At 41.8% G+C, this 26,410-nt stretch overlaps 1 protein-coding gene, 1 long non-coding RNA gene and 1 pseudogene across 2 annotated transcripts in view; 1 reads left to right on the top strand and 2 right to left on the bottom strand.

The window, feature by feature from the left end:
* Positions 1-26,410, top strand: part of Gm765 (predicted gene 765) — a 104,741-nt gene that overhangs the window by 58,139 nt on the left and 20,192 nt on the right. The gene's annotated exons all lie outside the window — the stretch shown is intronic.
* On the bottom strand, positions 8,303-9,159 carry Gm7892 (predicted gene 7892; annotated as a pseudogene).
* On the bottom strand, positions 18,247-26,291 carry Gm32535. Its single transcript, XR_377900.3, has 5 exons — positions 25,938-26,291; positions 21,874-22,354; positions 19,862-20,010; positions 19,606-19,726; positions 18,247-18,871 (listed from the first exon to the last, which is right to left on the bottom strand). It is a non-coding gene; the product is annotated as a predicted gene, 32535 (long non-coding RNA).

Here is a 26,410-nt window from a genome sequence, read left to right as displayed (position 1 = left end):
TTCTGAACTCTATGAGGAGAAAATTATAATTTTTTCTGTCTATAAAATGGGTACATGCGTTCAAAACAAATCGGTTTTAGGAAAGCTTCAAAGCAAAGAGCCAATACAACAGAACCACCATAGGAGGGAATTAGGAAACAGGGCTGACCTTCTACTCTTCCTCGTCTAAACACTTCCTGTTCACTTCTTGACTATGAATTTGTGTAGTTTGCTTAACACCATCAATCTTCACCTTCCTAATCTCAAAAATGGGGAGATGCAATTACAACACATTCGGGATTACAAGGAAGAAAACAGCTTAAACTTGCTGCCCTACAACTCTAGCCTTCTTTATGCCTTGCATCATATTTACAAGTGAGGCATAAACATTTTTAGAGTTTTGTACCAATATAAGTTATAAAAGCCCTTTGCAACATTAAGTGCATAGACAGATACTTAGGAAAAAAAAAAAACTCTGGAGAAGCATGAAACAGTCTTTGCTATGTTTATCGTGATCTCTGGGTATCATTGGTTTATCATCAATTTTACATTTTACTCCCTGAAAAATGAAGCTAAACTTTTCCATAGTGAAGTGTGCAAAACAAAAGTAATGACAGTCTACATGGGTCACCCTCACTAGCTCTTCCACACTACTTCACGCCCAGGAACTGATGGCATCAGTGTTTGGCTAATAGACATCATCAGTGTTTGGCATGTGCTACCTCATCCTAGTAGACATCATGATGTCCAAAGACACAGCACAGGCTAGAAACGTGTCAGCCAATGGTCTCTTATGGGTAATAAACAATGACTACCGAAGAAGAAGATGAAGAAGAAGAAGAAGAAGAAGAAGAAGAAGAAGAAGAAGAAGAAGGAGAAGGAGAAGGAGAAGGAGAAGGAGAAGGAGAAGGAGAAGGAGAAGGAGAAGGAGAAGGAGAAGGAGAAGGAGAAGGAGAAGGAGAAGGAGCAGGAGCAGGAGCAGGAGCAGGAGCAGGAGCAGGAGCAGGAGCAGGAGCAGGAGCAGGAGCAGGAGCAGCAGAAGAAGCAGAAGCAGAAGCAGAAGCAGAAGAAGCAGAAGAAGCAGAAGAAGCAGAAGCAGAAGCAGAAGCAGAAGCAGAAGCAGAAGCAGAAGCAGAAGCAGAAGCAGAAGCAGAAGCAGAAGCAGAAGCAGAAGCAGAAGCAGAAGAAGAAGAAGAAGAAGAAGAAGAAGAAGAAGAAGAAGAAGAAGAAGAAGAAGAAGAAGAAGTTATTTGACCATGCAAGGTTATGATGAGTTAGTGAGCTATTAACTTGGACCGTATAACAAATGGTTCAGGCTTTCAAGAGAATAAGTCAGTGCTTTCAAACCATTTCTCAAAGATCCATAGTGTATCTTCTAATAGCCCATGTTATTGAAAATTTGGAACACTGTTTAATATCTTAATTGTTGCATCCCGGTGATGAGCCCTGGCACATGACAATAATTCTTACTTATAGTTTGTTTCATTTGCTATGAACCAAATAAACTTTTCAAAACAAGGGGCTTCTGAAACCACCATGCTAGCCAGATGAAAAAATAAAACAGATTGGGACTCCAGTCAGCAGTAGAAAGAGAAACAAATTAAGTACTTATAATTGAAGCATGAGGAGCGAAAGAATTCACACTTCCTTCCAGCCATTATTTCAGACAGTCTGGTGTCAGAATGAAAATCCAACCCGTGCATCTGTTTATATTGCCAAGGATTTTTCACAGTAAGAAGGGCTAGGAAACACATATTTTTTAATTAGCGTCCAAATTCCAAGAGAACTCCAAAAAATAGGAAGTCAAAAAAAATGTATGTTCTCCTGATTTTTATTGTCCGATGTCTACACAAAGACAAAAATCCACTTTGTTTGCTTCTCTTTCACAAATACCAGTGAAGGAATGTAAAAAAAAAAATGTAATTCTGTTGCTTTGGTCCCAGACTTGGTGATTTCCCCCCGTTTTCCTGCTTGCTTCTGGCTTAGTTACTGCTTGTCATTTTCCTAGGATGACATAAGATAGGAAAAGCCGATTAAGGAAGGCTTCATTCACAGGGAATGCTCACCAAGATGGCTCCCTCAGCCTTGGAGGCTGAAGACCTGTGGCCATCTAGAGTGACCGACTTCCACGTGGAGAGGAAGATCCTGCTTCCGGAGAGTTTGTGCCAACTGTGCTTATCCTGAGCCTCTAAAGAATGAGAACTCCTCTTTAAATCCAAATCACTGGCTAGAACATTGTAACTCGAGCCTATCAGTGTCCTGGTTTTACACCTCATCAGAGAAAACAGAGCTGTCTTCTGTCATCTGCTGTCACTCAGATAGCCCATTTGCTCATTGGAAAAAAAAAAAGAAGAAGAAAAAAGTAATATCCTAATGTAATAGTAGATTGATTTTGCTGCTTCATTTATTTAGTAAAATGCATTGACAGATGATTGGCTATTTCCCAGGCACTGAACAAGTATGGGACAGTGAACTGAAGAGAACATCAGCATATGATACATAACTATATAAGAAGGTTACAGATCTCAGCCAAAGGGAGGACAGAGTACTGGGGAAGCCCTGAACAACTCGAGAGTGCTTGATCCACTGCAGACTTGAGCCTCACTGATCTTCAGACAGGGTCAGCCTTTTATTGACTAAAGAAGAAATTAGAATAAAAATAAAAAAACCTGCTTTGCAGTTACAGAGCCCTTAGATGGGATATAAAAGGAACAGAGCTTTTGTCTGGTACCTGAACCTCAAGTTCTCTGTAGTGCAAGGTGCTTCTCTTAAGAAAATAATCACTTTTGAGATGGAGATTTGAATATGAAATGTCTCCAGTAGGAGAATGTGTCTGGACACCTGGACCCCAGCTGCTGGGGCTCTTTGAAAAGTTATGGCTCCTTTTGGAAGAACCACTATAAATCGTGATTCACCAGGGATGGGCCTGAAGGTTTTATAGCCCAGCCCTGCTTCATGTTCACACTCTTCTCCTTCCTGAATGTATATGCCATGTGAACCACTGCCTGTCACTCTCGCTGCCACACCTCCTACCATGATGTATTTTGTCCTCTTGAATTATAAGCCAAACTTAACCCTTCCTTCCGTAAGGTTGCTTCTTCTCAGGTATTTTTTTTTTCAGCAGGAAAAAAGTAACCATTAGAGTCGCCTCAGACATACATGATTAAGACAGAAACTTTGCAACTATGAACTAATGTTGGGCATGCCCTTTTGAGAAGAGACTCAAGTTGACATCCAAACTATACACACAGCATCCTGTATGGGGGAGAAGAAGCAATGAGAGGTCATTTTGGGGTCCTTATAATTCTCTCACTATACTAATATCTGAAGGAGCCTGGGCAATAAGAGACTATCAAACTCATTTGTCTGCTCTCCAGATTGGGACAAGGATGGGGACAAGATATGTATAAGATGACTAACTTAGCATGGACTCAACATCGACTTTCTTCTCCCAAAGCAAATTGAAGAGAACTGTATAAAGTCAACAGACAGGTCAACACAGTCCATGCCAGCCAATTTAGTCCTCTCTGAGCATTCCGCTCGCTCTAAGATTCAGCTTCTAATTTTGAACCATCTTTGCAGTTTGTTTCTGGCATACCTTCACAAAACTAAACATTTCTACTCTAGATATTTTAGGAGTTATAAAGCAAAAGCTAAATAATTAGATTTACAGAATTCAATAAGCATAAAAAAGTCAGGAAGAAAATGGAGTAAGAAAAACTAATTAAGATTAAACCTCCTATATAGTATTTTTTTTCTTTTTCCTTGGGAAGTCATCAATGCTCACCCTGTTTAGATAAAGGGATAATTTTTAGACTCCAGGACCAGACAAGATTCTACTTCAAACAAGGAACAATTAAATAACAAACAACAAGAGAAAAACCACTCAATTTTCCCCATTGTTTCAAAATTATGTTGCTCCATTTAAACCCTCCTATAGATCCTAATGCATTCATCCAGGTTTTCTGACCAAAGGGCACATCCTGATAAGGAAGGGACTCTCCATCTATAGCTATGTCTAACAAAGAGGCTGCCATAGCACCAGCATACAAATGACCACCGTAGATATGACTCAAAGTATTCTAGGGTGTATTTTTACCTTTCAGGCGCTTCCAGCCTACATGTATAGATATTTAAAACAACAAAAGATTGTCTCACTTACTTTTGCAATATATGTATACACATAAGGCAGTAGGTTCATTTCAGTGGTTATAATTATCCTCAGTGTCTGTCCTTTAAGGATGGAGGAGGAAGAAGGATAAATGATCAAGGTAGCACAGCAGACGGCTCCACAGGTAAGGAGGCAGAACACCATGGCCATAGCAGGACATCAGAGACTGAGTAGAACTTTCACTAAGAAGAATGAAAAGAATGGCTTGCATGGAGAGACCATGTCAGAAATTTTTGAAGTATGATTTTAATTTGGTTCCAGCATTGCATTTGAAAGAGAGAGGATGTGAAAAGAGCTAGGCCACACCACTCACCTATAAAGCTCTGTCTGTACACACTCTGGTTTACTGTGTTCAGCAGAAAATGGTTCTAAACAATGAAAAAATATATATGTGTATATATATATATATATATATATATATATATATATACACATATTATGTGGGGAAATCTAGTTTCTCAAGAGTAAGTATAGCATGGCTTCATTTACAGCAAGCAATAAAATCATGTATGCTTTCATGGATATCTGTAGAAGGTCTGGGAAGTAGCCCAAACTAATGCTAAAGCTATCTTTCAGACAGTGGGATCCAAAGGAGAAGCAGGGTGAAGTGGAGTTATTGTTATTTGACACACACTAAAAAATGCATCTGCCTGCTGCTTAGGCAATGGTAAATAACTGGCAAGGCAAGGGGAATGGGCGTTCTAAAATTAAAATCATATTGTTTTTGTCATCGCAGCAGGTAGCTAATACATTAAGCTATGCATTGAAAAGAACAGCTTGCAAGTGGCATCATCTTAGCACCAATAAATGAGCATGCACATGGAACTCCTTCAAGGCTCATCAACAGATGAAAATAATTAACGAATTCATATGCAAACTCCACATATGAATGATAAGGATCAAGGGAAGATTATAGTCCGTTTTTATCTACAAGAAGTTTAGCTCCTCGTGTGTCTGTCTTTAGAGGTACTATCTTGGGAATCATCTGGAAGACAATACTGAGGCCTGGAGATGACAAGTGTGAGCCTATTTCCAGTGAAGGCTTGGCAGTCGTTGACACTGGGAAGCCTGTGGATGAGTGGGTGAAGACTAAGGGTCATTGGGGCTGGGTAGGTAGAAAGGTGAGACGTTTCTAGAGATGAAGCCAAGGAAAGCTATGGAAAAGCATGTCTTCTAGGGGTTGGAAACAATGCCTTGCTCATTCATGCACAACCATTATTTTCAAGACCCCTGAGCTAAAGAAATACTATAAAAGATTGAGGTCAGGATTGTGGAATTATGTTTCCTAAAACAAACAAACAACAACAACAAAATCATGCAGGAGTAATGGGGATGGTGACACAGCAAATTCTCATGGAGATCTGACTTATTTGGGGGGAGGGGAGTGTTCATATTTACTGAGCAACTATTGACTTGACAAGTAATAACACCCTTTAAAATTATACTATTCTCTTTGTATGGATTGGGATGGCTAAGATTGTGAAGTTGGCAGGATCTAGAATCACCTAAGTGATGAACCTCTGAGCGTTCTTGGAAGGGATTTAGTTGTGCTTTGAGAGATTATTTAGATTGGATTAATTAAAGTGACATGACTAACCATAACTTTGTGTAGCATGCTGGCACAGGCCGGTGTCCTGGAGTGAATAAGGAGACAAGAGCTGAGTGCTAACTTTTATTGTTCCCTGCTTTTTAACCATGGGATACCATGTGACTCAATACTTCAAAATCCTGCTGCCATGATTTCTCTTCTCTTCTTCTTTTCTCTTTTCTTTTTCCTTTCTTTCTTTCTTTTCTTTCCTTTTCTTCTCTTTTCTTTTCTGTTTTTTATTACTATAATGGATTATACCTGAGAACTGTGATCCAAAATAACAAAATAAGCCATTTGTCCCTTACATTGCTTTGTCAGATATTCTATCATAGCAGCAGGAAAGTAACTAGTATGTGAATGAATAAAGGAGTCTCAGTGAGACAATACCATTTAGGAAAGTTAGGGGCCATATTTGGGTGCCAACATGGTTGCTATAAAGTGGCCAAAGAAAGATCTAGAAGGGGAAAAAAAGCATTCCGTATTAGAGGCAAGGATAGGGGACTCACTGACCATGTCATAGAAAGTAAAAAAAAAAAAAAAAAAAAAAAAAAAAAAAAAAAAAAAAGGTTTAAAAGAAAAGAGAAAGAAAGAGAAGAAAAAGAGGTAAAGAAGCCCACTGGCTTGGGTGATCACAGTTATGTAATCATTAATTTATTTCTTCAACACTTGTTAAACGCTGGCCATAGCTTTAAATTTTGAAAGATCAATTTCATTTGGGTTGGAGGGAAGGCAGTTGTGATGGCTGATGTACTGAGTGGATCCTGAAAGGACAAGTGCTCAGGCTTCCTCCTAGGGTGACATAGTAAAAATTTAGTTCAATAATGACATTTAGGCTATGCATCTAGAGAGAGACTGAGGGATTGAGGCAGGAAAACACTGGCTGATGAAAACATCTTACAGTACATCAAAGAGATGGTGAGTAAACCCTAGAGGAAGGTGTCCGTTTAGGGAAGATGATCTACTCTTCTGAAAAGAATGAAAGGAAGTGCAAAGAAATTCAACTCTAAGACTCCTGCATGGGTGACAATGGCTCCCAACCCCAACTCTTCATCAGAGGCATCCGCATATTTCTAATTCATGATGCTCTGTCTGTGTCACCTTACAGCATAAAGGAGCAAACCTGAAGGTTTCTTCAGGACGAAGGGCCAAGGCATTCTGCAAAGAAGAGAATCACCAGATTAGATCCCCTTCTCCCTGTGGTTCTTAACCTGGGGGTTTGGATCTCTTTGGGGGGTCATATGACCATCTCACAGAGGTCCCCAAAAAACATCTGCATTTAAATGCATACACTAAAATTCATAGCAGTAGCAAAATTACACTTATAAAGTAGCAATGACACAATTTTATGGTTGGGGGTCACAACAACACAAATAATTCTATTGAAGGACCAAAGGATTATCAAGGTTGAGATATCTGCCCCCTATCTAGAAACTATTTGGCCAAAGTGAAAGCAGATACTAACTCTGTTTAAGATTGTAAATTTTCATGGTCAATGATGATTTCAAATGGAATTATTTAATCTATGTGTATAGGGTGTGTGCATGTGTGTATGTGTGTGTGTGCTTCTGTGTGTATGTATGCCTAAATAAAGTCTGTTGGGTTTGTATAATGTTACCTGTATGTATGTTTTCACGACTTAACATGATTTTTGTTTGTTTGTTTGTTCTTTGTTTTGTTTTTTCTTCAGGGGTGTTTATTTCCCAGTCAGAAGAGAAACAGTGACAGGCTCCTCTGCCTGTTGAGGCTGGGCCTGGCAGATACCAGACAGGGAATGGGGATATGGAGGGGAGGCACAGGAGACAGCTCCTAACTATGTGAACTTGGTCCCAAATTTGTCCTGGCTGGGTCCAGGGAGGGTCTGCCCAGGGATGGTGGCACCAAGAACCAGGGCAGAGGTATCAGACCAGCTGGCCCAAATGGAGGCAATAAACACTGACAAGCCAAGCATGAGGGTCAGGCCACAGGGCCCAGGTGAGACAAATAAGGCTCAGCTGGCTTTGTCCCTCAGGGGCTCTCTGTGGTGACAGGGGCTTTGGGTACTGCCTACAAGGGTCAGAGAAGGCAGAGGAATAAGGCACCCTACCCTGCCTCCTAGATGGGGCTGGAGGCGTTGAGTTTTGGCAGTTGACCCTCCCCTAGCAACTGGAGTCACTCCCAACCCTGACCACCGGAAGTGGAAGAGCTAGCCAGGCCCACAGGAAGCAACAGCAGCACACCCTAGGCCTCCTTTGGGTGGGTCACCAGGATGGGGATGGCAGACAAGGCAAGGACAGGGGAGACCAGCTGCTTATGCAGACATCATGGTTAGACAGTGACTGACAGTGATGTATGACCTGGCCAGGGAGTGGTGGGACTAGAGGACAGACAGCCCAGCCCTTCCTCATGATGAGGGTTGTTCAGCTGGAATGGCGAGAAGGTGGGTTGGACAACCCTGACAGTGTTCTGTTCCATTCTAGAAGCCAGAGCCTGAGGAAGGGAAGACAGAGGAAACCTGGAGGGACACAGCAGATTGGAGGCCTGGGCTGGGACACCCCTCCCCCCACTGCACAGGTAGAAGAAGCAATGTGACACTAGAGACCCCAGGGGCCTGCAGGCAGGTCGTGGAGGAGGGGAAGACAGAAGAGCTGACTGTGTGAGTGGACTAGGGAGGAATGGTGAGGGAGGTCCTGTCAGCGCTTTGGTTTGGGGTAGGTAGAGGGTTAGGGTGGGGCATGCGGGTCCTTCTGTCTGTCCCTTGCCTTGCCCACCTCTCAGCTGGAGCTCAGTCCTTCCATTCCTTTTTGATGGTGAGATTCCACTCCCTGGAGTTTTGTCATCATTGGTGAAGCAAGACTTGATGTTGTAACTGCCCCGAGCAAGCGTGCCTTTGGGAGCCTCCTCCGTGGGTGTCAGAAACTCGTACTCCTGAGCCCTCAGTCCATAGCTCCCGACCATGTAGTCAGTCTTGTCGATTTTGACCCCTTTCCTGTTCTGTGTGCTGAGTGTACTTCATGCCTGACACGATCTCTCTGTTCACCCGGAAAGAAATTTTTATCCGGTACTCCACACCTTTCTTCAAGACAAACGACTGTTTCTTGAAGCTCTCCAGATCACCTTTCAGGCCCAGTTCCAGGGGTCAAGCGGGTCACAATGACATTGGGGACACTGGGGTCTGCACAGACAGCTACTTGGCCCAGTAGGGCCTCCTTGTACTTTCGAAGGCTTTCATCATCCTTGTCCAGTTTCTTGGGTCTCCTGGAGGCTCTTCTGGGCTGGAGGCTAGTAATTCACAGAGTGCTCGTCTTCCTCATTCTCTGCAGCTATCTGAGCAAGCTGCTCAGCAGTGGGTCCCTGTTCTGCCATGCTCACCTCTAGCTTGGGATACCGGAGGCTTGACCGCCACTCTTGTGCTCCCTCCCGCACCAAATGACGAAGGACGTCCCAACATGATTTTTTATGTATATATATGTTTGCCTATATGTGTGTATGTATGTAGACTTTATCCATGCCTGATGGAGACCAGAAACAGACATCAGGTCTCCTAGAACTGGAGTTACAGAGGATTTTGTGCTGCTGGAAGAACCCGGAGCATCTGAGAGTATAGTCAGCGCTCTAAGCCACTAAGCCATCACTCCAGCCCCTGAAACATTTTATACCAAAGAATAAATCACACTAGGAAGATAAGTGGAAAATTTCTAACCTGCTAGCAGGAGTAGAGGTCATGAGATAGACTGGCAGTCTTCAAGAGTTTTTGTGACAGTCGCTTCAAACTCACTATGTAGTCAAGTCTGACCTTGAACTTCTGTCCCTCCTGTTTTTACCTCCAAAGTCCTGTAATTATAGCTGTGTTCAGTTTACGCAGTGCTCACAGTATCTCTCATGCTAGGCAAGTGCTCTACCCACTGAGCAAATCCCCAGCCTCAAGACACCAGGGCTTGATGTCACGATATTATTTTCTTCTTCTCCTTTGTGGGCAGTCTCAAGATCAATGCACCTGGCCTAGCTCCTCAGCAAGGTTCCCAGTCTCATGCATAGTGGTCCACACACAGTGGCAAGCAACATGCGGGGGTAATCATGACGATAGGGGTACAGACAAGACACTGGCTGCGATTTTATACCTTATAATAACAGTCATAATAATAGCTATGTTGTACATCCAACGCCCTTTCAAAGCATTAACATTTCACACTGTGCACATCTGCCCAGAGCAGATCAATATTTATTCTTCCAAGTGTGTCGAGTATACAATTGGGGCACCTTGGGGTGAAAACGTCACCCTGCCAGTGTCACTGCGTTAGCCTCAGCACTTGGAAATCACATCTCCCAATTCATTATGTCACAATAATAAAGTGACCCTTGCCTGTCAAACACATTCATTAGTAGCAAGGCAGGAGTCGGGCAGAAGGAGTAGACAATACTGCTATGGGGAGTTACAACACTAAACAGCCATCATGAAACCATGATTGCTGTAGACACAGCATCAGTCCTGGCAGGAAAAAGGCACATGGGCACACACAAGTACACATACACATGGGTATATGGGCACATTCATGCTCACACAGAGAACAGCATGAGAACTTGTTTTTGTGACTCCTTACCCAAGTTGTCTCCTCACTACTAATTCTCTCCCTTCCTCTTACACTTGCGTGTGCTTCATTGACAAAGCAAAGTGAGTTGAATTAGCAACTAACAGGGCAAGGGCCCTGCACGAGATTAGTTCAGGAGCACCCAAGCAGGGCCAGAGAGCTCTTCAGTCTATGAAGATAGAATCTCCAAAGACAACTCAGAAGTCATTCACAGCACCCTTCAGGGCTTGCCTCTGCTGTTGCACATTTTGAAGACTATAGCAATACAGCTGTGACGGAATACATCTAGGGTGCAGTTTAGGTGCAGGCTCCTTCCCACTGGTGACTTTGACTAGTTTGTGGAGCTGAAGGGTTGGGGCTCAACTCAGAGAGAGGGAGGAAGAAACCGCTTGGCACTGAAAGTGAAGAAAGGAGATGAGGGAGCTTGGCTTCCTGACTAACTAGGTCCTCTGCCTGTAAAGCCCACAGAATCAGCAGCCCTCATCTTAGTGCAACACGTCACCCCTACTCCTTGTTATTACCTTTTCTCTCCTGTTTATTGTTTGTAGGTCCCGTTTCCTTCAAGAAAACCTCTTTCTGCTTCCCAATTGGTCCCTTGCAGGCAATCTTATATCTGCTGCATGACACACATTCTAAAATGCCTAGGGTGTGTTCATAGACACATGAAGTTGGTCTGTTTGTCTGGAAGGTAATGTCTGCAGATGGAGAACAGAGGTGGGGCCCCATAATGCTTCTGTGCCAGGCCTGCGAGGCTCACCCGAGCGTCAGCACAGTGAAATGTGAATGAGCTTAGATCTTTAGACTCAAATTCAAGTTTATATTTTTAGTAAACTGCTGGTAAGAGGAAGCTGCAAGGACAGAGGTCAGGAGGGTATGCAACATACTTCAATTCACGGGTGCCCCTTGGTCTTGCTGGAGCGTGCGTGGGCCTCCAAACTCTCAAAGGAATGATGTAAGGAGGAAAGTATTGCATAGATCAAACACCAGTTTTGAAGAAGTCTAAAAATGAAGCACTAGAATCTTTGAGTAAGAAATCAGGGCTTGCACTTAACATAGTCCACACTTATTTACTTTTGTTAAGTGAGACTAGATATTAAATAATAAGCAATAAATACACAGCTTCCACCCACCGACTTCAAGAGCAATCTCTGTTATTCAGACCTTCAGTTGGCTAAGGTTGTAGTAAGATATAGCATATCTAATTATTTCACTATTTACCTATGCAAACTGTAAGTCGCCACAGGTTTGGGGAACCATAGTGTGGTACTTGTTGTCAACAAGATGGATGTGACATCAGTCTACACACAGTAGGTTATTTTTTAAAAGTATTCTTTATTGTTATTCTAGGAGTGTAGCAGAAGGATCTCACACTTTAGCCTATAGAATGAAAAGACCCATACTGGCTGTTGTGGAGCTATGTTGGCTTTCTTAAAAGAAGTGAGAAGCCTTCTCCCAATGCAGTTCATAGTGCTCTTGAATGTAAGACAAAGTACAGTCTAGTGAGTGCCTTTTGTGTCTAACTATGCATGTTCCAACCCCAACCTCATCATTTTTAATTCTATCTTGAGAAAATGCCACCATGTCCAAGAGATCCAACTTTTTTAAACAGTGGATAATATCCATTAAAAACTAAATGACAATGATAGAATTTAGCATAGATTATTTCCTCTTGTATGAAGTATACCATATAAGTATTAAACATCTCGTCATAGTTCTATAATGAGTATTCAATATATACCCTTGATGAATGCACAACTAAAGATTGATCAAATAGACGTGTAATCAGCCTTAGTGACTGACAGTGGCAGTAATAAACAGTGACTCCTGGATTTTACAAAACTTTAAAAAAAATCATAATTTCTAACTACGGAAAACTCCATGCAATTAGAATCCCTAGGTGGCTCCTGATACCCAGTGACACCGGCTTTTGTTTCCTGTGGCCCTGATGTCTCTAGGGTCCTCTGTAACTTTCTTCTGTACTTTCTGCCTTCTTCTGACCATCAAACACAGAATAAACTATAAGAAACCATGTGGCATTGTGTAAGACCCACATGGAATGATGTATATTATGTCCAACATATCTTTTGGGCAAGATCAACGTATAGATGTAAATAACAGTCTCAGCTAGATACAGTCAGCCTTGGCCATTGGCTTCAATCCTTATGAACAAAACAACAGAATTCTGAGAACTTTCTCTGTGTATATTTGATACATTAGATCTATTCATGTCCTCACTAGGCATCTTTCTGCACATGCATCAACCTTGACACTACTTGAGCATTAGATTCTTAAGCCACTTTCCTTCTTGGAAGGATTCTCCTTCATACAGGCATTCAATAATGCTGATAATTAAATTAAAATAAAGGTCACAAAAATATTTGGGTGTTCTATGGGGGACTCCACAATCTCAGTCCTGGAATTTACTACCCAGACTTCCCAGTATCTTTCCACTAGATTTTTGCAGGTAAGAGCACAATTGCTGCTCTCACAGAAGACCCAAGTTCCATTTCCAACATCCACAAGGTGGCTCATAACCTTCTGTAACTGCAGTTCCAAAGACATCTGGGGCCCTCTCCTGGTCATTAAGGGTACTGCACACATGTGGTGCACAGATGTTAATGTATCTAAAAGACGCAAATACAGAAAATAAAAATAAACACATCTCAAAAAGTTAAATAAATAAGTAAGTAAAAATATTACTAAAATTTTATGCACAAAGGATAATCTTTTAGTAGCTCATAATTAGTGACAGCACATGCAATTTCTTTGAGTGTTAGGAAAAAGTACTTATGATAAAGAGGATAGCATGGCTTACTTTTCAAATTAACCTTTGATTTTCTTGCTCAGGGTTTTCCATTTACGATGAAATACGAAATAGTTTAATTGTATATTTTCTCCTGCTTTGGGTATTATCACATGGTTTTACTTTGTTGATATTTAGGCCTCTTACTTAAGAGTAGAGAAGACCACACCAGCGTTAACTCCTTTCTCAGTTCTAAATGTTGAAATATTCAGCACATGATGTTCATGGCTAGCACATGATAGTCAAATGATGGCAGCGACCTACTCAAATCTGAAATTACTAAAGTTTCTCATTTGTATATTAGTAACCACCTTACTCTTTTACCTCTGTTGTAAACAGTCATCCCTTGGCAATTTAGATTTCCTGTCTGTGACATTTCTAAAGTGAGGCTAGCAATAATACTCTGCCTACAGAGTTTTGTATGAAGCATAGAAATCTGTAGTACACTTCCCTTTAGCTAGCATTACATGCTTGAAGAGCACTGGTGATCACATTCCACTTCCCCGTATCTGCATCTCCCCCCCCCCCCAAATCATTTCACTCTGACTTCAGCCTTGCACTCTACTGAAATCAGTGCAGCAAGGGTCACCAACGTCTCTGCATTGCTACATTCAAGGGCTTAGTTTTCATCCAAAAAGACGCTCAGTTCTTTGGGTAAGGAGAAGCAAGAAACAAAGATGACAAAAGAGACAACCGGATGTCACAGCAGCCTGTGAGCATGGAAATAGCATCAGGAAAAGCCTGTAACTGACTTACAGGCCAAATTGGAAATAAGGACAGTTAAATAAAATGATCGTGCACACTCTACTTCACTCTCTAACCCATGCCCCATAGTGGCTTTCCTAAGACCCAGCTTGACTGCTTCTAAAAGCCTCTGTTTGGGCTTCTAAATAGGAAGCAGAGAACTTGGACATGTTAAGTCTGTAAAATTTCTTGGATTAGTAGGTGAACTATTAACAGCTGTCTTCCTTCAAAGGAAGGAAGGTATGGCGCTATAACTAATGGATGGGAGCAACTGGGGAGGGGGAAGGGGAAGAAGAGAAAGAGAGGGGGAAGGGGAGGAAGGGGGAAAGCGTATGTGCGCGCGCGCGCACACACACACACACACACACACACACAGAGAGAGAGAGAGAGAGAGAGAGAGAGAGAGAGAGAGAGAGAGAAAAGTTTGCATAAATGGAGTGAAGGTACAAGAGTGTCACTGTTCATGTGTGAAGATCACAGGGCCACTACTTAGGCTTTTTTTTTTTTTTTTTTTTCTCCTTGCCACACTGCACACTCTCAGTGTAGCTGGCCTGGGACCTTCCAGTCAAGTCTTCTTCCTCGGCTGCCCATCTCACAATGGGAACTGTGGAATTACAGATGTGCACCGTCACCACCTCCAGCTTCTTAGGGAGGTCTCAGCTCTCTAGTTCTAGCCAACAGACTCACATCCCGGGCACCTTTACCCACCGAACCATCTCCCAGCTCCCAAGAGTTCATTTAAAAAAAGGGACCTTTCATCAATCCTGAAGCGTGTCTATCATCTTCCCCAATATGGAGACAAACTGAAGAGCACCCTGGTAGGCTTCCCTCCCTCCAGATCCCTTTTAATCACATAAGCATCATACCCAAAGACACATTGCTGGGTGGTGAGGGATCAAAGCTTTGATACCAAGATTTTCAAGTTCTGGGAGACCAGCACTCTTTCCACGAGCAACATTTGTCTAAATGGATCTCATTAAAATTTATTTCAACAATACCAGTGTCTATTTTAAGCTAAAGAATAGAACTTCTAAAGAAAATACATCTGAAGTGCTTGTGTTCTTAGCACTAAAATATACTCTCTCCGTTACCTCACCTTCTTGATTCAAGGTACATTAGGCCTCTTTTGATCCAGAGGGAAAACATTTTTTTTTCAAATGTTGTACAGAAAGCTTAGAATGAGGGCCCATGAGATGCTAAGCAGGAGAGAGGCACTTGCTAAGCTGGCTTTGTGACGAGTCAAAAGCATCAGACTCACGTAGTGAAGGAAGAAGGGCAGTGGTTCCACAAAGTTGTTCTATGACCTCACATGATTACAAGCACATGAACAGACACACACACACACACACACACACACACACACACACACACAGAGAGAGAGAGAGAGAGAGAGAGAGAGAGAGAGAGAGAGAGAGAGAGAGAGAGAGAGAAGTAAAGTTTAAAAAGACAAACTTTGGAGTTAGTGACTTTCTGTCACTGTTGCATATTTATGTGCAAATGTGTGCAGGAACATGTACCCATGTGTGCACCTATGGAGACAAGAGGTCACCTTTAGGATATCTTCATTATTGTGCTCAGTCAGGATGTCTTCACTGAACATGGCCATTTGGACTAGTCAGTAGGCTCGAGGATCTGCCTGTCTCTGTCTCCTAGTGTTACAGATGCTCAAGGCCAGGACCAGATTTCTTCAAGGGTTACAGGGATCCATACCAGGGTGTCACTCTAATTGTCCCTGTCTCCTCTACCTTATTGTCTAAGTTGGGGTCTCTCTGTCTGTCTGTCTGTCTCTTTCTCTCTCTCTCTCTCCCTCTCTCTCTCTCCCTCTCTCTCTCTCTCTCTCTCTCTCTCTCTCACCTAGAACATCCTGTTTAAGCTAGATGGGTCCCCCAGGATGACACCAGGGTGATCTGTGCATCTCTTCTCATCCCCCAAACCCCAGGTACTCGGGTCCCAAAACAAGCGTCTGTGGCTGGCCTTGGTGTGGGTTCTTGGAATCTGAACTAAGACTCTCATACACACAGCAAGCATTTTGCCCAAAGAGCCATCTCTTCAGCCAGAGCTGAACATGGCATCATCATGTTCACTGAGAAGAGGATTTTGAAGCAGACAGAAAGCACCAAAACAGTATACACTGACTCCAGTAATAACACTGCACAGGAGAGAAAGGCCGTGAGGTAGATCTCTGATGCACAGTGCTTGGGAGATACAGAACGCTATCAGAAGGAAGGTGTGACTAACAGAGCATTGTTAACTGAGTCATGACATCCCTATTCTAGTGCTGCCTGGAGCTGCCGAACTCGGCAAATGACTACCTTATAGTGCTTTCAAGGTAGGAAGACAGATAATTATAATTCTTACACACTGACGAGAATTCAAGAGAAATCCAGGGAGAAGTTTATTGAAAAACATATTGACATATCAATATTATAAATTACTTTCTCCTATTAAACAAAAAAAAATAAAACAGAATTCTTTTTTGTAGGCTAGCTCATCATTGTACAAAAAGGTGTATATTTTAAAAAGAGACATACTGCTTTGAAAAATTCTTTTCTTACATAAAAAAATGACTATTATGTATTTATTCTGTAACTTTCCCAGAACCCCAGAAATATCAAAGTCAAGTTTCCAAACAGCTTTGCCCTCCATTGTCTTCAGTGAGCCCATCAGCGTAGTCTGTCTCCCATCGAAAATCCTCATGGAAACCTGATTTCTAGTCAAAACACAGCTCTCTTTCCCCACCCTTTGCAAAAGTAAAAGAAGATGTAATGCCATGTTTTCATTTCATGAATTTCATCCAGCTCCTTTCTTTCTTGGATGGTTAAGCGTGGGGGTGGGGGCAATAATTACAGCGATGTTGTCAAGAGCATGGTTTTAATAGAGAGCGGAACTGGAGGCAGAGCTGTGTAGATGAATGTGGAAATGGACAGAACACAAAGCGTGGGTCTGACTGATATTTAACTCCACTGGTCTCAGAGGGTGGATCCTGAGTGTTGGAGAAGTGTTCGCACTGACCCCATTACTGCCTCTGGCACTCGTGGTGGCAAGAGGGCAGCGGCAGAGTGAGACACTTAGTGAATAACGTGGAAATTATAGTGTTGTGTTAAATGTGTCTTCTGCAGGGAGCCTTCTCATCCTCAGATAACAGTCTTAAAATGCCAACAAGAGAATATAGGGGTCTTGGTCTCTCTCTCTCTCTCTCTCTCTCTCTCTCTCTCTCTCTCTCTCTCTGGTTCTTTTTAAAAATCTTGTGTGTTGTGTATGTATGAGGTGTGTGTGTTCCTGTGAGTCTGGGCAGGTACACACATGTACAAGATCAGAAGTCAGAGGACAACCACACGTGTCAGTTCTCCCTTCTCATTTTGATTTAGGCAGAGTCTCTTTGTTTTGTGTAGCATATGCCAGGAAACCAGGTACAGACTCAGAGGCTCCTGGGATACATCTGCCCCTGCCTCAGATCTCCCCGTAGGAGCACAAGGATTACAGTTGCAGGCTACTATACCCAGTTTTACATGGGTTCTGGGGATTTGAACTCGAGTTTTCACACTTACATGCCACATGCTTTACCCACTGGGCGGTCTCCTCAGCCAGTAGCAGTACCTTTAGTGGAAACTGGAGCCCACTTACATCTAGATTAACAGGAGAGGTGTTAGAACATAGAGAAAGAACATCAGGAAGATGGCAGCGTCAGCTGGGCAAGTCCACATCTTCACCAGTATGCTGAGCCCCTGTGTTATCTGTGGTTTTGTGTGTGTGTGTGGTGTGTGTGTGTGTGTATAATCAAAATTGTGATTTTGCTTTTATTCTTGTCTGGTCTTTCACCACTGTCTACTATAATAAAGAATGGGGATTAATATGCAGGAGCAAACATAGGAAGGTGATATTCCCATTGTAGACAGCTTGTCAAGCTACAATAAAGAGAGAAAGAGAGCCCCAATTAATGGGGAGCAGGAAGGGAACACGGAAAGTCAGACTGACTGCAAAACACCATTTTGCAGACACATCTGCAAACCCAAATTCTGGGGATGTTAAGCAAGGAGGCTTCCGTGTTTGAAGCCAGCCTGGGCAATGTAAGATGATAATGGAAAACAGACGTAAAAGAGTCCCTGATAGAGCCTAGTGGCAGACATTTGATGGCCTTGAATTTGCTCTGGGGCACTGCCAAAAGCACTGGGAAAGTTAGACGGATAAAGAACATCCAGAGAAAGAAGCTAGTTAACCATACGTAGAGTGGCCTAAAGAGCTGACTAGAGAGAGCTCCGTCCCCAAAAGATACCATCCACCCCACAGCAACATGTCTTAAGTAGTGTGTGAATGATGCTTCTGGCCTCTGTCCTGGGATGCTCTCAAAGTCAGGTGACAGCCCCCAAAAAAAAAAAAAAAAAAAAAAAGAGGTCTCTCTGACTTCTGTTTGGGAGCTAAGCATGGGAGAGGTCACCTGGAAACAGCCCAAAGCAAAATACATTGTCAAAGTTAACATTCTCTAGGAGGAGACCATCTTTCAGAACTGAAGCACCACTCTGGTTCACTGAAAGTGGAGTGAACATTGCCATGCAGGGAGGATGTAAGCATCCCCAAATCTTGAATCTCAGCTGTGAATCCTTATGCAAGCTGCTTTATCTGAGTATCAGTTTCCTTGCATCCTAAAAAAAGGAGTACTAGGAATGGAAAGTTTTAGTAGGAAGGTTGCCTCCAATTATTGACCCCCCTGCTGCAAACAGGTCATGCTAAAAGGAATGAGCTACGAGCATCAGCTGAAGCAGGAGGCCAAGCTATGAGCATCGTCAGCTGAAGCAGGTGGCCTAGCTATGAGCATCATCAGCTGACGCAGGAGGCCTAGGCTGGGCTGGAAGATTTGCCAGGTGTTCTTGAAGGTTTAGTGTCTTCAACGCCTGAGGGTTGCTCCAACTCCAGTTTCACGGAATCAAAGAAATGCTGAAGGCATGACAGCAATGTAGATGCAATAATGCATTCCAACAACCAGGCTGGGTCATTCCAATGGATCTTCAGTTTGAAGGGCTCTGCTGTAGGCATTGAAGAATGAAAAGCCCAGTTGGCCAATGTTAAAGTGATATCTAAATGCAGCTACATGCCACTGAGACTCACTGGTCAATCATCTAGGAAGGGGTACCTCCCAGAGTGACCTTAACAACAGCAAAGGCAATTGCTTTAAAACAGCAGTGCTTTCTGACAACTTACCCAACTCTCTTAGAGAGAGCAAAGCGATCCTCTCTCCATCTACTGTGATTATTAAATAAGGGTCATCTAGTGGATTCATACTTGATGCAACAAACTGTAGAGATGATTTTCAAAGCCATAGTCTTTATTTCTATTTGTTTACATCACTAAGGAATAACTTAAAACACACATTGTTGGATAGATTCAGGTTTAAAGATTCCATTAGGTAAGTGGCAAGGGAGTTTGGGGGGCCCAGGAATTTCCTGCAGTATAATTCCTTTGGAGTTCCTGTTACACCTTTCAGCCCTTTGAGCATCTGCAAACGCATAGAGTTAAAGTGAAGTCAGTCTACACTGAACAGTTATAAAGAACTGCTGGATAGAAGAGCTACACTCTCAAGTCCTAAACTAAAGCACACAGGTCCCAGCAATGCCGTATATACCAATTACTTAAACTGACTTAAGTGTATCATTTTCACTTAACTCACTCAGAAAATTTAAAGTAGTGACAAGGTCAACAATGAAGTCGAGCCCACCAGTTCCCACCTCTAGGGCAAACATTAATTTCAAAAGCAGGATACCTAGACTTCCAAAAAGTCTCCAGTTGCCAAGAGCAGATCTCATAGCTGTTTCCAAGCCTGCACATCTGGGGGACTTTGTTCTCCTGTAGTAGGTTTGCAGAGGAATCAGCAGCTGGAACTCCTTGTAGTAAAGGAGACAGAACACATGAAGCTTAGAAGACATGAGGAGAAGTCAAAAGCAAAGGGGACAGAGTATCGGATGCTGGCAAGACCACCTGCTGTTGTTTATGAAGCAGGCAAGAGCCAGAGTCCTTACCATCAGGTTCTGGAAGTTTCAGCCCAGTTCCATTGTTCCTTTTTACAACAGCTGAATTGATTGGGCATCTCAGGGAGGAATCAGACAAGTCATCTACCCAGCTGACGGGATGAGGCCCGATGGTTATCATCATCTGATTTTGCAGTGCCCTGAATGTAATGTTGGAAAATAGCCTTAATAAAGACATAACCATATGCATCCGGTTCTGAAGGCGCGGGAGCACAGCCAAAATAACTTGATTCACATCGTATAAGATCTATTTTACTGTCCTTTCTACCCTTTCATCTGAACTGGACTCAGTGGGGAATTTGGATCAGATATTAGTCATAAAGGAAAATTATATTGGTTGACAAAATCAGATTAGAGGTGGAGTGAAAGGCATGCCTGTGAGCACTCAGACCTGTGGGTGTGTTGGCCAGTTTTAAATAGCCCATGATGTCCCTTAAAGTCACAGTCATCCATCTTTGCATCACCTGTATATATCCTAGCAGCTAAAGGAATGAACAGTGGCCTCCAAATGCTAAAATTCAAATTGTTACTCAAATCCGCACTGGTTTAAGAGTCTGCAATGAATAAGGCTTGGTAGCCTACTCCCCATGAAGCATTTCCCTAAGGAAATGGAGTTCATAATAACTTTCCCATTATGTTATTGTGGAGATTCAATGAGAATTCACTTAACGTGCTTAGCCAAAGTCCCTCATAGGGTGAAGTGCGGGCTGGCTATCATTATTTTTATTATTATAACTGATTCGAAGGAGTTGAATGAATGGAAATTTAGGTGGGTGTAAGAGAGAAGAAAGCACCTGGCACTTAGAGTTCATTGTACATCTAAAATACTACAATTCTGTTCACTTTCCAGAGACTTTCATGGCTAAACACTTTATATCTGAAAGTGTTTTATTAGCAGTGCTGGATATTAGCATGCCTGTTTGGAGGGGCAATATAATATAGGAGATAAGGCTAAAGGCCTGAGAACTGAAATTCAACGCATCTTGTTGGTAAGCTGATAGGTACCCATTGGCATTCAACCTTTATGTTGACCACTCTACCATGCTCAGACAAAAGACTTCATGGGGCAGGGAGATGGCGCCATAGCTAGTATCTGCTGTGCAGACAGCAGGACTTGAGTTTGGATTGCCAGCATCCAAGTAAAAAGCAGAGGTTGATAATGCCAGTCTAACTCCAGTGCTGGTGGGGCAGACACAGGCAGACTCCGGAAGCTTATTGGTCAGCCAACCTTATAAAATCAATGAACCCCAGGTTTAGTGAAAGACCCTGACTTGAAAAGAAAATAGAGAACAGTGAAGAAAGATACCCAACATCTTATTGACACAAGTATGCACATATACTCACACATGCGTGTGTATACATGCACATGTTCGTGTACATATAGCATACACATGCACACAAACAAATGAAAAGAAATGGCACACCGTGGTTGCCTTTCTATGTGGGTGAACAGACACACTCATGGTCAGAAGGAGAACATCCTTTTTTAAATAAAGAATTTATTTTACTTTTAGTTATGTTCTTGTATGAGTATGTGATCATGTGAGTGCAGTACCTGTACAGGCCAGAAGAGGGTGGTAGATCTCGCCTGAAGCTGGAGTTATAGTAGGATAGGGACATCTTGCTGTGGACATGGGTATTGGGAATTGAATTGGGTCCTCTGCAAGAGTAATATATCCCTTAACCACTGACTCATCTCCCAGCTTTGGGATTACCTTTCTTTTGTTGTTTGTTTGTTTGTTTGTTTGTTTGTTTGTTTGTTTGTTTCAACTTAAGAAAGGCCACAGATCCTAAAATCACCCTGTGGGTCAGAAATACATTTCATTCATCTCACATCCCCAATGTGTGGTAGAGTTTTTGAATACAGTAACAGTTGACAAATATTTGTTAAATAAGCAATATAGCATGCCCACTGATTCCTTTTGGTGTCTGTCTGTCTGTTTGTTTGTTTGTTCGTTTGAGACAGGGCATCACTCTGCAGCATTGTTTGATCTGATACTTACTTTATACCAAGGCTGCTCTTGAACTTGATGTGAGTCAACTGCCTCTTCCTCCCAAGTGCTGGAGTTATAGGTGTGCACTCCAAACTGAGCTCTTTAGAGACAGTTAGGACTTTTGTAAGGTGACAAAGGAAGAGGTCCTGTAATCAGAGAGAACATAATGGAAATTGGCAATATCAGACAAAACAAGTATGTCTGATATGCTATGTTGTTGGGATGGACAGCAGATAAACTAGACAGTGCTTATGAAAGTCACGTGAGGATTGAACATGCTGTGATCCTGCGTGGTTTACTCTATTGAATACTTCCCACTCTGATGGCCTTGACATCTTTTGTGGACCCAAAATGATCTTCTCATCAAGTCCACACTTCCAAAGTCTTCTCTCAAGCGCCTTAATTCTCTCTCCCTTAATTCTTGTTTTAAAATATTTTGCAGAGTAGGTAAAGAATACAGGTGAGCAGTATTTATTTGCTTGCATGTTGTCTAATAAAAAAGAAAGAAAGAAATCTTAAAAAGAGCAAACCATTCAGTGTTTGTGAAATGACCACTTAATCCAGCTGTCTCATTCTCTTATCTATACAATGCCTATAGCACCTCTTTGAAAGGACTCCTAACTGAAGCTGTTTCCAAGCATATAACCAGGAAACATTTCTAAACATCACTATACCAAAAGTATTTAAATTTTATGTCATTTTATAACACAATACTCAGTAAAAGAATATTTTCCTAGGTTTTATTGAAAATATTTTGCATTGAAATGACATTAAAATTTGAAAACACGGGGGCTGGAAAATTCCTCAGCAATTTGCAGAGGTCTTGATTTCCATTCCCAGCACCACATGGTAGCTCAAAATATCTATAACTACAGTTCCAGAGGATCTGAGAAGTTCTTCTGGCCTTCATGGGGGGCACCAGGCATGTAGGCATGTAGATGATTATATATATGCAGGCAAAACACTCATACACATAAAATAGAAATAAAAATTTTAAAGAGAAAGTTGGAGACTTGAGAAAACTGGGAAGCTAGAATCATATTAAACATGCCCAGCAGCATGTGAATAATGCAGGAAACATGTTTGTGGGCGGAGATCACACTAGGGAGCATTTCCAGATTATAGTTTCTAGGCTCCTTCTACAATAAAGAACATAAATTAATTCAAAGTTATGTTTATATGTTACACCCACACACCATTCTAGTGCCAGACCTCTGTATACTTCTAGGTTCCTGAGCTGATCCTAACCATGGTGAAATTTATTTGTTATGATTCACCTTAGAATCTTTAAGTTCAGTTGTTCCACTCGATGGTTCATTTCTTTTCACATCAAAACTGCTCCTTTTTTATTTTTATTTTTGAGGTTAATATAAAAACAAAATTTACCCCTTCCCTTTCCCCTTTCCATATCCTCACATGTGTGTGTGTGTGTGTGTGTGTGTGTGTGTGTGTGTGTGTATATATATATATATATATATATATATTTCTCTACTCTCCTGCAAATTCATGTCCTCTTTTTTCATTAATCATTATTGCATTCATATATGTATCTGCATATACATATACGTTCATAAGTATAACCTGCTCAGTCTGTATAATGTTACTTGCATGTATGTTTTCAGGTGTGGCTGTTTGATACTATGGAACCAATCGGTGTGCTCTTCCCTGGAGAAGGACAACCTTCCTGAGCCCAGATTGCCTCAGTTGCGTGTAGCTCTTTGTGTAGGACTGAAGCTTCATGAGATTTTTCTCCCTCTGCTTTGTTGTGGTCATCAGGGTTGTGGTTGTTTGGTTCATGCTTGGGCAGTCATTCTGGTGAGACATTATGGCTATAGCTTCGTGTGTTACTAGGAGACATAACTTCCTAGGTTTTCTATCAGTGAAAATAAGGTTTAAAAAAATCTTTTCAAGAAATCTGCTGATGGGGCCGGAGGCATGGCTCAGCCATTATGATTGCCTTTTGCTCTTGCAGAGGACCTGATTTCTGTTCCCAGCACCCATGTCTTGGGGTCCACAGCCACCTAGAACTGCACTTCTGGGGGATCTGATGTCCTCTTCTAGTCTGTCCAGGCTAGGCACACACAAACATAAATAAAAGTAAAATCAAAATGCTTTAAAAATGAAACAAGCTTGTGGTGGGAAATTTTCTTCTGGCAGTATAGGATGAAATTATTATCCTCATTTACAGAGGTGGCAAGTTGACCAACGATAAGAACTATGGGCACGTGATTCCCTTCTATCCTATTTTGAACAAAGCTCCTATTCACTCAGCTTCAGTTCTTAAGGTCACTCTTTCTGAGAAAGATCTGCAAGCTCTGCCTGCTCTGCCTAACAACATCCTTACGGTGTCAGCTGTAATTCTATGTCCTTTACATTTATTCTATGGGGGATTTTAACAAGCATATTTGCTCTCAATGTTACTACTTTCTAGAGTGTTGGTCCTGGTTAAGGTTTTGTTGGTGGTGGTTGGTTGGGTTTTTGTTGTTGTTGTTGCTGTTGTTTGGGGTTTTTTTTGGGGGGTGGGGTGGGAGCTTACTTTGATTTTGTTTGCTTTACTGATTCTAAAGCAGATTTTAATTCTGTAATTAAACTTGAACTGCCCGTATCTTCCTTATTTCAAGAATGCCCCTCTGAATCGCCCCTGTTCGCTTTCCATCACGATTATATCATAATTCTCTTTCTTTATGAAGTTCTTCCTTGAAAGTCTAGTGGGAACTATGTACCATTTCAAAAAAAATAAAAAATAAAAAATTAAAAAGAAGATGGCTACTCAACTGTCTGATGGAGCCAAACTATGGCTCCTGACAGGGCGAGCAAAGCACAGAGGTGGTGTATCTTACTCTCACATGAGCCAGCACAGGTGCCAAGTAACAGCGTCCTTCAGTTCCAATAGACTGATGTTTTGTGTGATTCCTTACCAGGGGTGTCCATCCCATATTTTATCTATGTGGGTATCCTTCTTTTCCCATGTTTTCACCCATTTAAAAAATAATAAAAACAGGAAAGATTATATCAAAGACTCCTAGACAATACTTTCATCCAGAAAGCCTAGACTAAAATGAGTATGTGGGCTTTGCAAATAATTTTCCAGAGACCTGCCATTACTAATAAGTAGACCAAATAAACATTCTAGATAAAAGAAGACCCCTTCTTACCCTTTGACATGTCCCAAACACTTTATAAAATTGCCATTATTTTTAAGACCTGAAATTTTATACTAACTTTGTGGAAGGTTGATTTTAACACTCTAAAATCTATGGGGGAAAGAATTCACCTTGACGTGCTTGAATGCTGAATATTTTATGCTTGGACAAAGAGCAGACTGTAGGTCTTTCACCAAGCACACTCAATGCACTTGAGTATGGGTTACCAAAAATGCTGAAGATTTTTTTTCTATTTATTGTTATAGCTCAAATCCTTGTGTCTCTTGTAGGCTTTAAGTGACATAAATATGCATTTCCATCTGCACATCCTTGTCAGGAATAGTTCTGCAGGGAGGTGTTATGCCACCCAAGTTCTTCCAGAATAGAGCCTGTTAATCCTGTTACCACTATAGAAACTCACAGGAAAAGTCTACCCAGGCCACTACTGCAGCTGCTGTGGCTGTCCACGTTCCAGCAACCACACCCTGGGCACCCAAAGGAAGCACAAGAAAATTCCTTACGTAGGAGAGGATGTACAGTGTTGACCTTGGTTTTTTTTTTTTTTTTTTTTTACTTAGGGCAGCAGTCTCCAAACTTTTTACTGGAAATCTTGTAAAGCTTTAATTGGAAAATAGCTGCTGGAGTGGGGTGGACACTAACCCTAATTAATACCCAGGTATACACACATGCACGTGCACACACACACACACACACACACACACACACACACACACACACATATAAAGAGAGAGACAGAGATACAGAGACACAGTGAAAGACAGGGAGATAGATAGAGAAAATTGGCACAAACACCACAATATTAACTTGAATATACTATAAACCATGCAAAATTTTACCTTATGAAATAAATATACTTGTAATATACATATATAGAAAGCGATGCTCTATCTTCATTAGATGGGCTCGTACCTCCCTGTAGGCACACTTTTGCCACTTTGGAGACAACTGGGATAAATTTCTACCAGGCAAGCCATTAAGAATATAGGTCTTAAACTCTCAGCTGGGCATCTTCATCGATTCTGGAAGTCACCAGGGTACACAGCAGGCACAGGAGCGATGGCTGAGCATGTGTTCTGTTTTTCTGTTTCCTCCTCTCTTTATCTTTCACCAGTGAGATGTGACTTCTGGTGTCTCAGGGGCGACTATGTAGACCTTATATCCACCCCATGCTTGTACAAGGCCACCATAGATGGAAGATGAGTCCATAAAGGCCTGGAAATCAATAAAAAGTCATCCAAATCCACCGCTGGGTATATCTGTCACCACCCAAGAACCAAGGCTTTTTTTTTTCTTTTTAAGAACCCAATTAGCATCCATCCAATAAACACTTGAAACAAGAATTTATTGATCTATAAATACATAATAAGTACTTTAAGTGCCCA

This window comes from Mus musculus, chromosome 6 (assembly GCF_000001635.26).
Source record: "Mus musculus strain C57BL/6J chromosome 6, GRCm38.p6 C57BL/6J".
NCBI lineage: Eukaryota > Metazoa > Chordata > Mammalia > Rodentia > Muridae > Mus > Mus musculus.
This window is presented reverse-complemented; position numbering and strand designations above follow the sequence as displayed.